Source organism: Canis lupus, chromosome 6 (assembly GCF_011100685.1).
Source record: "Canis lupus familiaris isolate Mischka breed German Shepherd chromosome 6, alternate assembly UU_Cfam_GSD_1.0, whole genome shotgun sequence".
NCBI classification, from domain to species: domain Eukaryota; kingdom Metazoa; phylum Chordata; class Mammalia; order Carnivora; family Canidae; genus Canis; species Canis lupus.
Window position 1 is genome coordinate 66,539,086 of NC_049227.1, and position 12,278 is coordinate 66,551,363.

The window sequence follows — 12,278 nt, forward strand, 5'->3', positions numbered from 1 at the left end:
ATATCGAAGGAACGAATGCTACATTTTGAGTTTTGATCTAAATCCTTGGAAGAAAAATTAAAATTCTGGGATAGAATAATTAAGTCCTGTGGATCAAAATGAAAATATCTAGATATAAGTTCTGAGGGCCAAATTAAGGAAGACTTTGTGAAACTGGTAAATGTTTAAACCACAAATCTATGTTTGTTCAGCTCCTGGATTTCCTCTTACTAAGTAGTTTTAAAGCTACTTAACGACATTTAATTGACATTTTACTCACTATTTTACTTGTGTTAAGTCTTTCATACTCAAGCTTTCCCAATTACAACATGTACACACAAAAAAAATTACCTTAGCCTGTTTCTAAATGGCTAGCCAGTTTGATGTAATTTCTATTAGAATTCGGTAATATTGATACTGCAGGTGCTGGAGCAGCATTTTTCAACTGTCAATTCTAACTCCTTAGTAGGTTGTAAAATCGATTTAGTTGCTTGTACGCAGCATTAAAAAGAAGAGAAGGAAAGAAAGCGAGAAAGAAAGAAAAAGAGCCAGAGAAATAGAATTGCATGGAATAGAGTATTAAAGTGGAGGTTACATGCTATTATGTGAAATTCTGCTTTGGTTAGGTGCTTGTTTGGACTGTGACATAAATTGTGTTTCTTGAGTCGTAGTCAAACTGAGAAGCAGTATTTCCAGACCTCTCTGGATAAGGGCAAGCGCTCCTTACCAGCTGTGTGTGTCATTCTGTGCCTTGGTTTTCTTCTCTGAAAATACATGTAATAAGACTGACAGATCAGGGTTGTTATAAGAATTAACTAGAAAATAAAATAATGTTGGTGCACAGTATCTGACATAGTGAAAAACAAATATTGTTGCTATTTTAGTAGGGTTTATATTTGAAATCATATTTGAATCATTTGTAATAATAAAGTGCTTAGACTTCTCTCATATCAAGATCCCTTGCAAACTTCTACCTACCAAGCACATAGCCCCAGGAAAGAAGCTGGACTCTCCCGAGTTAGAACAAAGAAGCCATTGATTGGTTTTAGATTTCATAAAATGACTCTTCTGAAACAACAGTCATGAACTTTGGGTTAGAAGAAAGAAAAGGATTTTCTAAATTGCTTAGTCTCGTCTTTAACATATTGAGAAGCTGGCCAGACAAACAATAGTAGAGAGTCCTAACCGAGAGGGGGACGGCTAAGTTAGGAAGAAGATGGGGACGTGGCCGGCTTCTCAGGTACCACGGGATTCTAGGTAGAAGGTGGCAGAGAGGTAGGAAAGCATGGCTTGGGCTTCTCTTTTCAAAAATTCTTGGAGGGAGGGTTCAGTGGGAGAGGAGGAGTATAGAGATGTTCTAGAAAGGTTGAGGGGAATGATGAGTTGAAAGTGGCTGCTGTCCTCCAAGAGGCAACTGGAAGCTATTGCCCTACGGGCTTCTGCTTCAACATGAGAGTTATTACATCAAATTAAATTCAGTGGCTTAACATGGTTTTGTACAGAAAGGTCTAAGTTTAAGCCTCTTAGAGTCTCCTTCAGCTCCTGGATGGTGTGAAGCTATCCAGAAGTTCTTGAGCATTCTGTGGAATGAACTAGAAGGATCTGGCTGTAAAGCAGTTGAAGGACTTGCCTGGCAACTTTGCCAAAGGAGGTTGCCCAAGGGGAATGAAGCCATCCAGCACACACCAGCGTCCAACTGGGAGTCACAGTTCTGTGTCAGGGATTCATATTGTCAGTGAAAGTGGAGATGGGGCTCAGTCTCCAAGAGAAAATGGTGCCCCAAAGGACTGTCAGAGTTTAAGTGAACAAAATATGACCAATTATTGCAAAGAGCGGTTTTTAGCAGTGGGTGCATCAGAATGTACAGGGTATGGACAAGTCACTCCTGCGGTATTACCAGCTGTGGGAGTAGGCTAAACCAGGAGAACTGAGAGGATACCTCATGCAACTCCCAGACTCCTCCTCCCCTAAGATTACCTGTATGTCAGTCACCTTACAGATATCTAGGTAGAAAGGGCAAAACTCTGACAAGTGTTTCCCTGACTCATCCAAGCAGAAACTGGGTTACGTAAAGAGATGGGTTGAATTACCAAGGAAGACTGAATTGAAAATTTAACTAAAATAACTTTTCTAAACTACCTGGTGGGTGTAGGATTGTGAGGAAAACCCAGTCATTTAGAAAGAAGTAAAGAATCCTGGTTTCTTTGCACATTTGAGCACAATGAAAATACATTTCTGATTTATCATTATTATTGTATTATATCATTATAGCTATGAGAAATGACTTTTTCTAAGTCTTTATTTGCTCCATTCTCTGTGTCATGGAGTATTTTGAGTAATAGCTATTTTGCTACAAATTAACGACTGATTTAGATGTCTCTACCCCAAACTGCAAGTATAGAACAAATTCCTAACATATATTAAGTAAGGAAAGAAGAGGGAAGCCAGTCTCTGGGTTTCCATATAAAATGCTACCCAGTCCCAGTGTAATCCACAGTGCTGGACAGGAAACTAATGGGGAAAAAATTTAAGTTTACAGAGGACTTTTCTGCTTTGATAGTCAATTGAAACTCAACTATAATTTTTGTGTCTTAACCTTTTGAATTTAGTCTTTTCCCCACAGCTGTAAGGGAAGGATGGTGGTGGAGGTGGAGGGGATATAAATTGTTAAAATGAAACAGGAAGAGACAGTAAAAAGGACCTTCTGTGTTCAGGGCACTGATCTGTCCAGAGTTATTCCTCCTCCCTACAACAGGTAGGATCAATGGCTGTCCAGGAGTGTTGACAAGCAGGGAGAGCAGAGGGATCGCTGACACCCAAGGCCGATAGACCATCATGCAGGTCAGCACCAGGTCAGCATGTGTCCTTGCCTTTCATAATGTAGGAGGCAAGATGATATAGTGGAAAAAAATGGAGGTTATTGATAACGTGCGGGTGGGACCTCTCACTCCCGTTATATAAAAGGGGCTGTAGTGCTTAACATCACCGTCTCCCAGCTGTGTGAACTTAGACAAATTGTGGAACCTTCCTAACTTCAGTCTCCTATAAAATAGGGAAAACAACTGGAGCTTCTCATGAAGCTACTGGAATTTAAAGGTGACAATTCACGTAAAGCATACATCTCACCATCTGGAACTGAGAATGGGTTCATCAGCCAGTGTTACCTGTTTAGCCTTTGGGGCAGCTTTAGGCTTGAACCTACCTGACTACCTACACGAAATTCCATAACATACTTAAGTTTTTTGAACAAAATTCCCCTCATTTGTAAAGTGGGACTAACTCACGTTATATAAGTGTATTTAGAGATGATGATAAGAAATACATGTCAAGCTCATCACTTTTCTCCCTTCTTCCCTTGACCCACATCTTCCAGTCAGCATGGATAAGAAATCCAGAAGACCTCAGAAGAGATGCCAAGGGATGACTTTGAGCTCGTGTCTTTGCTGCGTATCTAGACTCTCTTGGAGAACTAGCAGGTCTGGGATGGGAGTAGGTGGCAGATGTGAAAGTGATGGGAAGAGCATCACAAGAAGGGAAACCAAGAGTTAGTGCAGAATTAGAAATGAGAATCATGCTGACCTCCAGGCCATTTGATACATCACTGTCAGACATATCTTCCTAAAAATTCTGATGTTTCTAAAAATTCTCCAGCTAGTGGCTCTCAATTGCTTCCCACAGAAAGTCTAATTGCTTCAAAGACCATCTAGGCTAAGGTTCCAGCCTCCTCTTCAGAATTATTGCCAGCTGCCCCCCTCCATGTGCCTTTCCTAGTAGGGAAGGAGGGAAGGAAATTAACGAGGAAGTTATTATTGAAATGGAGTTGGAAAGGCTTTGCGATTTGGCAAAAATTAATTTCAGGTAGAGGAAGGGGAGTGATAAAATTAGAGAAAAAAAAGAGTCATGAATGACATTAAGCTGTTTCTTTCTTACCAGGTATTAAATTAACTCTGGCAGGCATGAACTCAGAACAATGCGAATGTCCCTTGATTTATATTTCCTAGATTCTAAGACATAACTGACTGTAACATACATCGTAAATTCTATAACAGGAAAAAAAAACATCACTTATACGACACATCTTGATTTTAAAAACATATGAAAATATTCTTTTCTTCCCTCCATTCAACAAATATTTACTGAGAACCTAATATTTGCTAATTCCTATTCTAGTAACGAAAAGTAAAATAAAAGTAAAAATTCCTGTCTAATGGAAGGAGCCAGCCAAAAGATAAACATAATACATTACTTACTTAGGCATGATGATAACTATAATAGGTAAAAGGTAAAGCAAGGATAAGAGGAATCAGGATTCCTAAGTGCGTAAGGACGGACGTTGGTATTTTAAATAGATGAGTGAGAATTGGTCCCACAGAGAGGGTAGCATTTCAGCAAATGACTGGAAGGAAGTGAGAGAGTAAACCCAGGGGTCCTCAAGGAGAGACCCTTTTTTTTTTTTTTTTTTTTTTTTTTTTAAGGAGAGACCCTTCTAAGCAGAGAGGATAACCAGCACAAATACATACCATATATGGTAACATATATGTTCCAGGGTTCTATAGTCACATGAATTATGGAAAGATAGTCCTACCTAGTATATCGCCTTTCTTGGAGGTCAAAATAAGCATTAGCACATTATTCAGGCATAGTGAAACAAAATCAAATTTTTTTTTTTAACTTGATTTAACCCACTACATATCTCAAACTTGTTAGGTAACGTAAACGGTTGTGATAGACATTTACCAAGATCTCCAAGGACACCAGTTTTCTGTGACAGAGATGTTGAGTGAGAAAAATAGGATTTCTATAACTGGTATTATTTTCTGAGAAATACCTACGATAACATCCAAATAATCCGTTGATATGAATATCTTTCATATTTCTTTTTGAGCTTTGTAGTATTACCATGTGGTTATTAAGTAGGCATTCAATAGCAATAATGCCGTGATTCCACTTATTGAATTGATAATCAAAATAATAGGGCCACTATATTCTTGGATTTTATACCTCTTCCAGGAGTGGAAATGTTTTACAAGTGTTATTGACCCTACTATTCTGAAAATGTCTTGCAAATTAGGACCTAAATGTTTAAATTATATCCTTGCCCTTGCTCAGGTTTGAAAAGTTGGTTCTAGATGAGAACACCTTCTTATTCACTGCTGAAGCAACACATGCTGGCTGTAACCATGCCTCGCCTAACAGCAAAAGAATGTTCCGAAGCATGCCCGGCTAATTGAAACTACAGGGGGCATTTAAGTAGGCAAAGTGTTATTACTCAGTTTCAAATGTTTCCAGGATATCAGAATTACCATTCCCTACTCCTGCAAAAGGCACTCTGGGAATGGTAATGGTCACAAGCGTGAGACCTCTGGCTTCTTTTTATGTCTCTTATTCCAGTTATTCCTGACAGACTCAGAGGGCCATCCGCAAGAACTAGGATTACCGTGAGGAATGCAAAAGTCTGGTAGTTTCCCAGGCCGTTGGCGTGAGGCTATCATGAGAACTTCTCCAATGTTGGGAAGTTTTGGAAAATCGGCCTCGCAGATCAATTGAAGCAGCAAAGGTGTAGTCCTTTTCCATCTAGGCCCTTTGAGTCTGAGGCAAGTTACACAGCGTATTTCAAGATATTGCTTTGAAAGATGTTCCTCATCTGGCTCACCGACGATTTTAAATGAGATCATTTGCTACATTTGATCCTCTTTGCTTATTTCAATTTAATCAGTTTTTTAAAAAAAATAATTTCTAGAAAGCAAATAGCTTAAGTTAGCCATCAGTCTCCTATTTAGGCAGAAGTGTTTGCAAAAAGTGGATCTTGCGAAGAAGCCAGAATTCAGGATCTGTGTAGGCAGGTGTGAGTGAGAGCTTGGAATATACCGGTGAAGTCTAAATTGAATGTTCTTTTAATCTTTCCACCACCCGCTGGAAGCTGGGGCCTACTCCATGTCCAAGACTTGGCCTAAATGAGGGAAGAGATGTTATGGAGCAAAATAGCCTACTTGGACATTGCTCACATTCTGGTTACTGGCACAGGGAAGTCAGGCTATATATTATAAGCAATAGCAATGGTTTAACACAAAAACGTTGTCTTCAGATTTCTACATATTTTCCCCTCTAACCTTAAGAAATAACCTTTTAGGGCACCTGGGTGGCTCAGTGGTTGAATGTCTGCCTTTGGCTCAGGGCTTGATCCCAGGGTCCTGGGGTCGAGTCCTGCATCAGGCTCCTTGCAGGGAGCCTGCTTCTCCCTCTGCCTGTGTCTCTGCCTCTGTCTCTCTGTCTCTCATGAATAAATAAATAAAATCTTGAAGAAAAAAAAAAAGAAAGAACCTTTTATAAAGTATCAGGGGGAGGGCCCCTGGGTGACTCAGTGGTTGAACGTCTGCCTTTGGCTCAGGTCGTGATCCCGGGGTCCTGGGATCGAGTCCCACAGTGGGTTCCCTGCAGGGAGCCTGCTTCTGCCTCTGCCTATGACTCTGCCTCTCTCTGTGTGTCTTTCATGAATAAATAAATAAAATCTTTAAAACAAAGTATCAAGGGGAAGCTCTATGGTATTATTACTATTATAGTTTTTTATATGTTAATTTCCCCCCTAATAAACTATAAGTTCTCAGGACTGAAAAGTGATGATTCACATAATTCCCTGTTTGAACCCCTTCAATGCCTTAACTTTTCCTTGAAAGTAAACTGGAATATATCCACATTTCTTACTGGGGCCTATCAGTAATGACCTGGTCCCTACTTATTTTTCCATTCCGGGGTCCCTTTCCCTCTCCTTCTCCCTAGTTAGTCTCCAGCTCGCTGGTCTTTCTTTCCACAGCCCTGCTGGCTCCTCCCGGGTCTTATGATCTTAGCACAGATCGTTCTCTCTGCCTGGAGTGCTCTCCTTATCCCCACAATATGCATACCCAGCTCATTCCCATCGAAAGGTCTCTGTTTGGTCTTTTGTGATTGTCCTACGTAAAGCTGGTCACCTCTGTTAGTCTCTTGTTTAAACATTTAAACCTTTCTTTCATTGCACTTACTATTATTTTCTGTCTATTCATCTGTATAAGGGAAGAGATTATGCCAATCTTGCTCACCATTATATCTCCAGTGTGTAATTCAGGCATGAGTCTGGCATATCATAAGTGTTCAATACATACTCGTTTAAAGGAAATATGACAAAGACAGAGTAAATATTTTTCATTAAATTCTGGTTACTCCCAGAAATAAGCCCACACATATATGGTCAATGAATTTACAACAAGGGAGATAGAATACACAATAGGGGAAGTATAGTCTCTTCAATAAATGGTGCTGAGAAAACTGGACAGCAACATGCAAAAGAATGAGACTAGGCCTTATCTTATACCCTAAAGAAAAATGGACTCTCAGTACAGATTAAGGACTTGAGTGTAAGTTCTGAAACCATGAAACTCTTAGAAGAAAACATAAGTGATAAGCTCCTTGACATAGGTCTCTGCAATGATTTTTGAATTTGATACCAAAAGCAAAAACAACGAAAGCAGAAATAAATAAGTGGGACTGCCTTCAACTGACAAGCTTCTGCACAGATAAGGAAACTATCCACACAATGAAAAACCAGCCTATTGAATGGGAGAAAATCTTTGCTAAACATGAATCTAATAAAGGTTAACACCTGAAATATATAAAGAACTAATAAACTCAAAAGCAAAAAAAATTAAAAAACCATGCAATCCGATTTACAAATGGACAGATCTGAATAGATGTTTTCCCAGACAAGACTTACAGATGGCTAACAGGTACATGAAAAGATATTTAATATCATTAATCATCAGGGAAATGCAAATCAAAACCACAGTGATGGGTGGCCTGGGTGGCTCAGCGGTTTAGCGCTGCCTGCAGCCCAGGGCCTGATCCTGGAGACCTGGGATTGAGTCCCGCGTCGGGCTCCCTGCATGGAGCCTGCTTCTCCCTCTGCCTGCGTCTCCGCCTCTTCCCCTCTCTCTGAATAAATAAATAAAATAAATAAAATCTTTAAAAAAAAACCCACAGTGATATATCACCTCATACCTGTTAGAATGGTTATTATCAAAAAAAGATGAGAAATATGAGTGTTGATGAGGATGTGGAGAAAAGGGAACCCTCTTGCACTATTGGTGGGAATGTAAATTGGTGCAGCCACTAGAGAAAACAGTATGGAGTTTCCTCAAAAACATTAAAAATTGGGCTATCATAAATAATCTAGCAATTCCACTTCTGGGTATTTATCCAAAGAAAATGAAAACACTAATGCCAAAAGATACGTGCACCCCCATGTTCTTTGGAGCATTATTTATACAATAGTCAAGATATAGAAACCACCTAAATGTCTACTGGTGGATGAATGGATAAAGAAGATATGATATACACACGCGATGGAATATTACTCAGCCATAAAAAAGAATGCAATCTTGCCATTTGTGACAATGTGGATGGGCCACAAGGGTATTATGCTAAGTGAAGTAAGTCAGAGAAAGACAAATGCTGTATATGCTCTCTCTTATATGTAGATTCTAAAAAAAAGAATACCTGTGGGGGAATGGGCAAAATGGGCATTGACAGGAAGTGGGAGATACAGGCTTCTGGTTACAAAATGAATAAGTTACTGAGATGAAAATTACAGCACGGGGAACACAGTCAATAATATGATAATAGCATGTATGGTGACAGATGGTAGCTACAGTGTGGTGAGCACAGCATAAAGTATGAGCTTGTGGAATCACTGTGTTGTACACACGAAACTAATGTAACACTGTGTGCCAGGGATACTTCAATAAAACAACAACAAAACAAGCCAATAGATAGTTAGAATGGATTCATAGCTGTCAGAGGCAAGGTGAGAGGTGGGGAAAATAGGTAAAGGAGGTAAAAAAAAAAAAAAAAAAAGATTGTTTGCTCACTTTGTGCTGTATGAATTAAGAAGATCCAAGAGTAGGAGCAGGAAATCGAACAGGAGATTAATGCAGTAATACAGAAAAGGGACAGTGGCCACTCTAAACTAGGATCATAGTTGAGGAGAGAAGTCATTGAGTTTGGGAACAGGTTTTAAAAAACAAAAACAGCCTCCTATTGGAGGTAAATGGCAACAATATGGTACAAAGCTATGATGACATTAAAGTATATTTAGCACCTGCTCCAGCACAACCCTGACCAAACAAAACGGACTTGGGCAGCAGCCATTAAAAAAACCCAAAACTTCGAGTTTCCTAACTTACTTAGTAAAACTGGCATGACTTTTGAAAAATACAAAAATAATAACCTACAATGAATGGGCTGGAAAATTTTTTTGGGAAAAAAAAAGTTTTAAAACTGTGTCTTAGTCATAAGATGTCCTAAGCATTATAGTATACTCTGGATTTTGGAAATTTGAAATAACCTACTCAACTCCCCTTTTCTCATTTTGCAGATAGAGAAACAGAATCACACAAGTGAAATGATCTGCCTGGGGTCTCTAAAGCTGATTAGCAGCACAGCCAGAATTAGAATCGTCTACTTTGGAGGTCATTTCACCATGCCACCTGTCTGGTAGAGGAATGTCTGCTGGGTGCTTAGAGTCATCAACAATCCACAAGTTTAGAATCTCAAAAATAAAGATACTAAATTTTGGAAAAAGCAAAACTCTGTGTGGCTTTGGGGATTTGCCTCTGAAGGGAAGGATTATGCCTTTTTCCTTTATCTTCTCCCTTTTCACTGTTGGAATACGGACGTAATGGCTAGAGCTAGAGCAGCCATGTTGGATCCATGAAATGAAATCACGTAAGTTGAGAATGGCAGAGCAATCCTGGATCCCTAAATTATCAGTCCACCTTATCAGTCCTGGAATGCCTGGGAACATTTTTACATGAGAAAGAAATAAACATCTGTCCAGTTTAGGGTTACTTTATATAAGAGATTTCACAATTACATGATTTGGTACCCATAAGTGACATGCTGTCCTAAAAAAAGAGTCTTGATTGTGCAGCATTGGGTGAGGGGGGCAATGATAATAATGGTTAGAAAACTGATGATCCTTCACTAGACCATTGCAAAATATTTGGTAAAATTGTTATCTGTGATATGTTGGAAGTTAGACCAGGTGCCCACAGAGCTTGTAGTTTTAGAGCTGTGTTTATGAGTTGGGCTGTCCCTTGGAGACATTTTGGAAGTTCGTGGAGCTTTTTTGGTTGTTACAATAAATAGAGGAGGGAACTCTGTGGTCAGGACCAGGGATGGCAAATGACCTGCAATATAGAGAAAAGTCACACACGATAAGAACTGGCCTACATCCCTCATGACATCATGATTTTTTTCAGAAATGCAAAGACGCTGTAAATTGAGGGAGGCTTTTGTGTTATCTTACTCCAAACTTTACTAAGAATGGTACACCATTTCAGGAAACCACTCACTGTAGTGCTGCCTCAACACAACTCAACATCCTGGCGTGAGGCTGCATTTGTGGTTATTGTACAACACAGAGATTCTGCGTTAGGTGCAGGCATCTCACTACTTCATAATGTCATGTAGGGTGGTTGTGCCTGAACATCTGCTATGAATCATCTCAGAAGTTATGTGTGAACACTTCAGATTATGCCCTCCAAAGAAAGCATGCATTCCTCTGCCCTTTTCTCTTTTCCTGCTGGCTGAAGGCAAACATGATAGCTGGAGCTGGAGCAACCATTGGGTCAGGAGACAGAAGTCACGGTTGGGGATGACAGAGCAATTAGAGAGAGCCTGTGTCACTGAGGCCGCACAGCTGCTATCTGCTGCCCATCTAAACCGTTCTATGAGAGAGAACAAACTTTTTTATTGTTTGAGCTTCTGTGTTTTGGTCTTTTGGTTGTTGTAACAGCTTAAGTAGATTTTTATCTAATATAGACAGGAAGAGCAAAATAGAAGTGAAATGTAGCACAGGTCACAGAATTTCCTGTCAAGTATCCAATCCCAGAAACATTTTCGATGGTAAATTTAAAAGCCAGCATAAGTATAATATGAACAACTTGAAAAAGATGTTTAATTAATGAATTTATCTTTTTCTTTCAGTGTAACCAAGAACACAGAACTGGCATAAAAATTTTGAGAATAGGTAAAATAACAGGTTCATTCTTATAAGGATAAAATAATTTTAATTAGGGACAGTGTTCCTATGAGTTATAATTCATAATTTGGAAAGGTGCAGACATGTGTGTTTTGGCATAAGCATGATGCTTTTATTCTATTTTGTACATATGTAAATACGTAAATAAGCATCCAGAATCCCCAGATATATACAATACCATGCCGAGTTTCCAAATGTATACAATAGATAAATCTCACAATTTTTTTTATTTTTTATTTTTTATTTTTTACAAATTTAAAAACAGTAATTTGAAAACAGACTAAAAGGAGGTTAAGGGACTTGGAAAATTTTTTATGTATTTACCAAGTATTTTTTTTACAAATATTTTGTATTTAAAGTGAACGGTGATTTTTTTTTTAGATAATCATCCTTAATCCTCATAGTATTGGGCCTACTGGGAAGCTTTATCTTTTCACATAATGCCAGTTTCATAATTATGTTGTGATTTAAGGACCAAATATGTTTTTGCAGTGCCTAGCTCAGTGACTTGCATTCAGTGGGCACTCACTAAATGTTTGGCCCCAAGAATGTTTAATGATTATATTCCTGAATGATGTATAGTTGTACTGGCTCCCCGTTTATCATTATACTAAATATAGAAGAGACCAATTAAAATATCCCAACAAAAGAACCCAAAGAATTCTATTTTTAAGTTTGATCTTGTCCATTAAAAAAAAAAAAAAAAAGGACACTTGGGTGGCTCGATGGTTGGGCTTCAGCCTTTGGCTCAGGGCATGATCCCTGAGTTCCAGGATCGAGTCCCGCCTCCAGCCCCCTGCATGGAGCCTGCTTCTCCCTCTGCCTGTGTCTCTGCTTCTCTGTGTCTCTCATGAATAAAATAAATACAATCTTTTAAAAAAATTTAAAAAGCAACCCCCCAAAAATGCACACACACAACAGCCAAAGGAAACCAAGAAAGAAAGGAAAAAAAAACCAAAACTGGAATCTTGATCATCAAGTGAGTTTCGAAGAAAGCAAATTCCGAAGATAGAGATGAGGAGTCGTGGTTGCTGATTCCCCATTTCAGTGCTTTGTTTTAGCTGACCACACTTCCTCCCTCCATGGAGAAAATCGATGCACAATGAAATTATCTGTACTCATCTCTAGTAAATAAATAGCAGAAATCTTTCTTGTTTCAAGACATCAATGTGAAACAATTGTTCACATGAAGGATTTGGCTTGTTTTTCTCAACAGCCCTTTCAATTT

General features: G+C 39.0%; 1 protein-coding gene and 1 long non-coding RNA gene across 3 annotated transcripts in view; one reads left to right on the forward strand and one right to left on the reverse strand.

The window, feature by feature from the left end:
- The window catches only part of LOC111096435, a 44,032-nt gene extending 34,480 nt beyond the window's left edge, over positions 1–9,552 (forward strand). For both annotated transcript variants that reach the window (XR_005361374.1, XR_005361373.1), the window contains exon 5: positions 9,383–9,552. This is a non-coding gene — a long non-coding RNA (uncharacterized LOC111096435). The remainder of the gene's footprint in view (positions 1–9,382) is intronic.
- The window catches only part of ADGRL2 (adhesion G protein-coupled receptor L2), a 619,868-nt gene that overhangs the window by 404,490 nt on the left and 203,100 nt on the right, over positions 1–12,278 (reverse strand).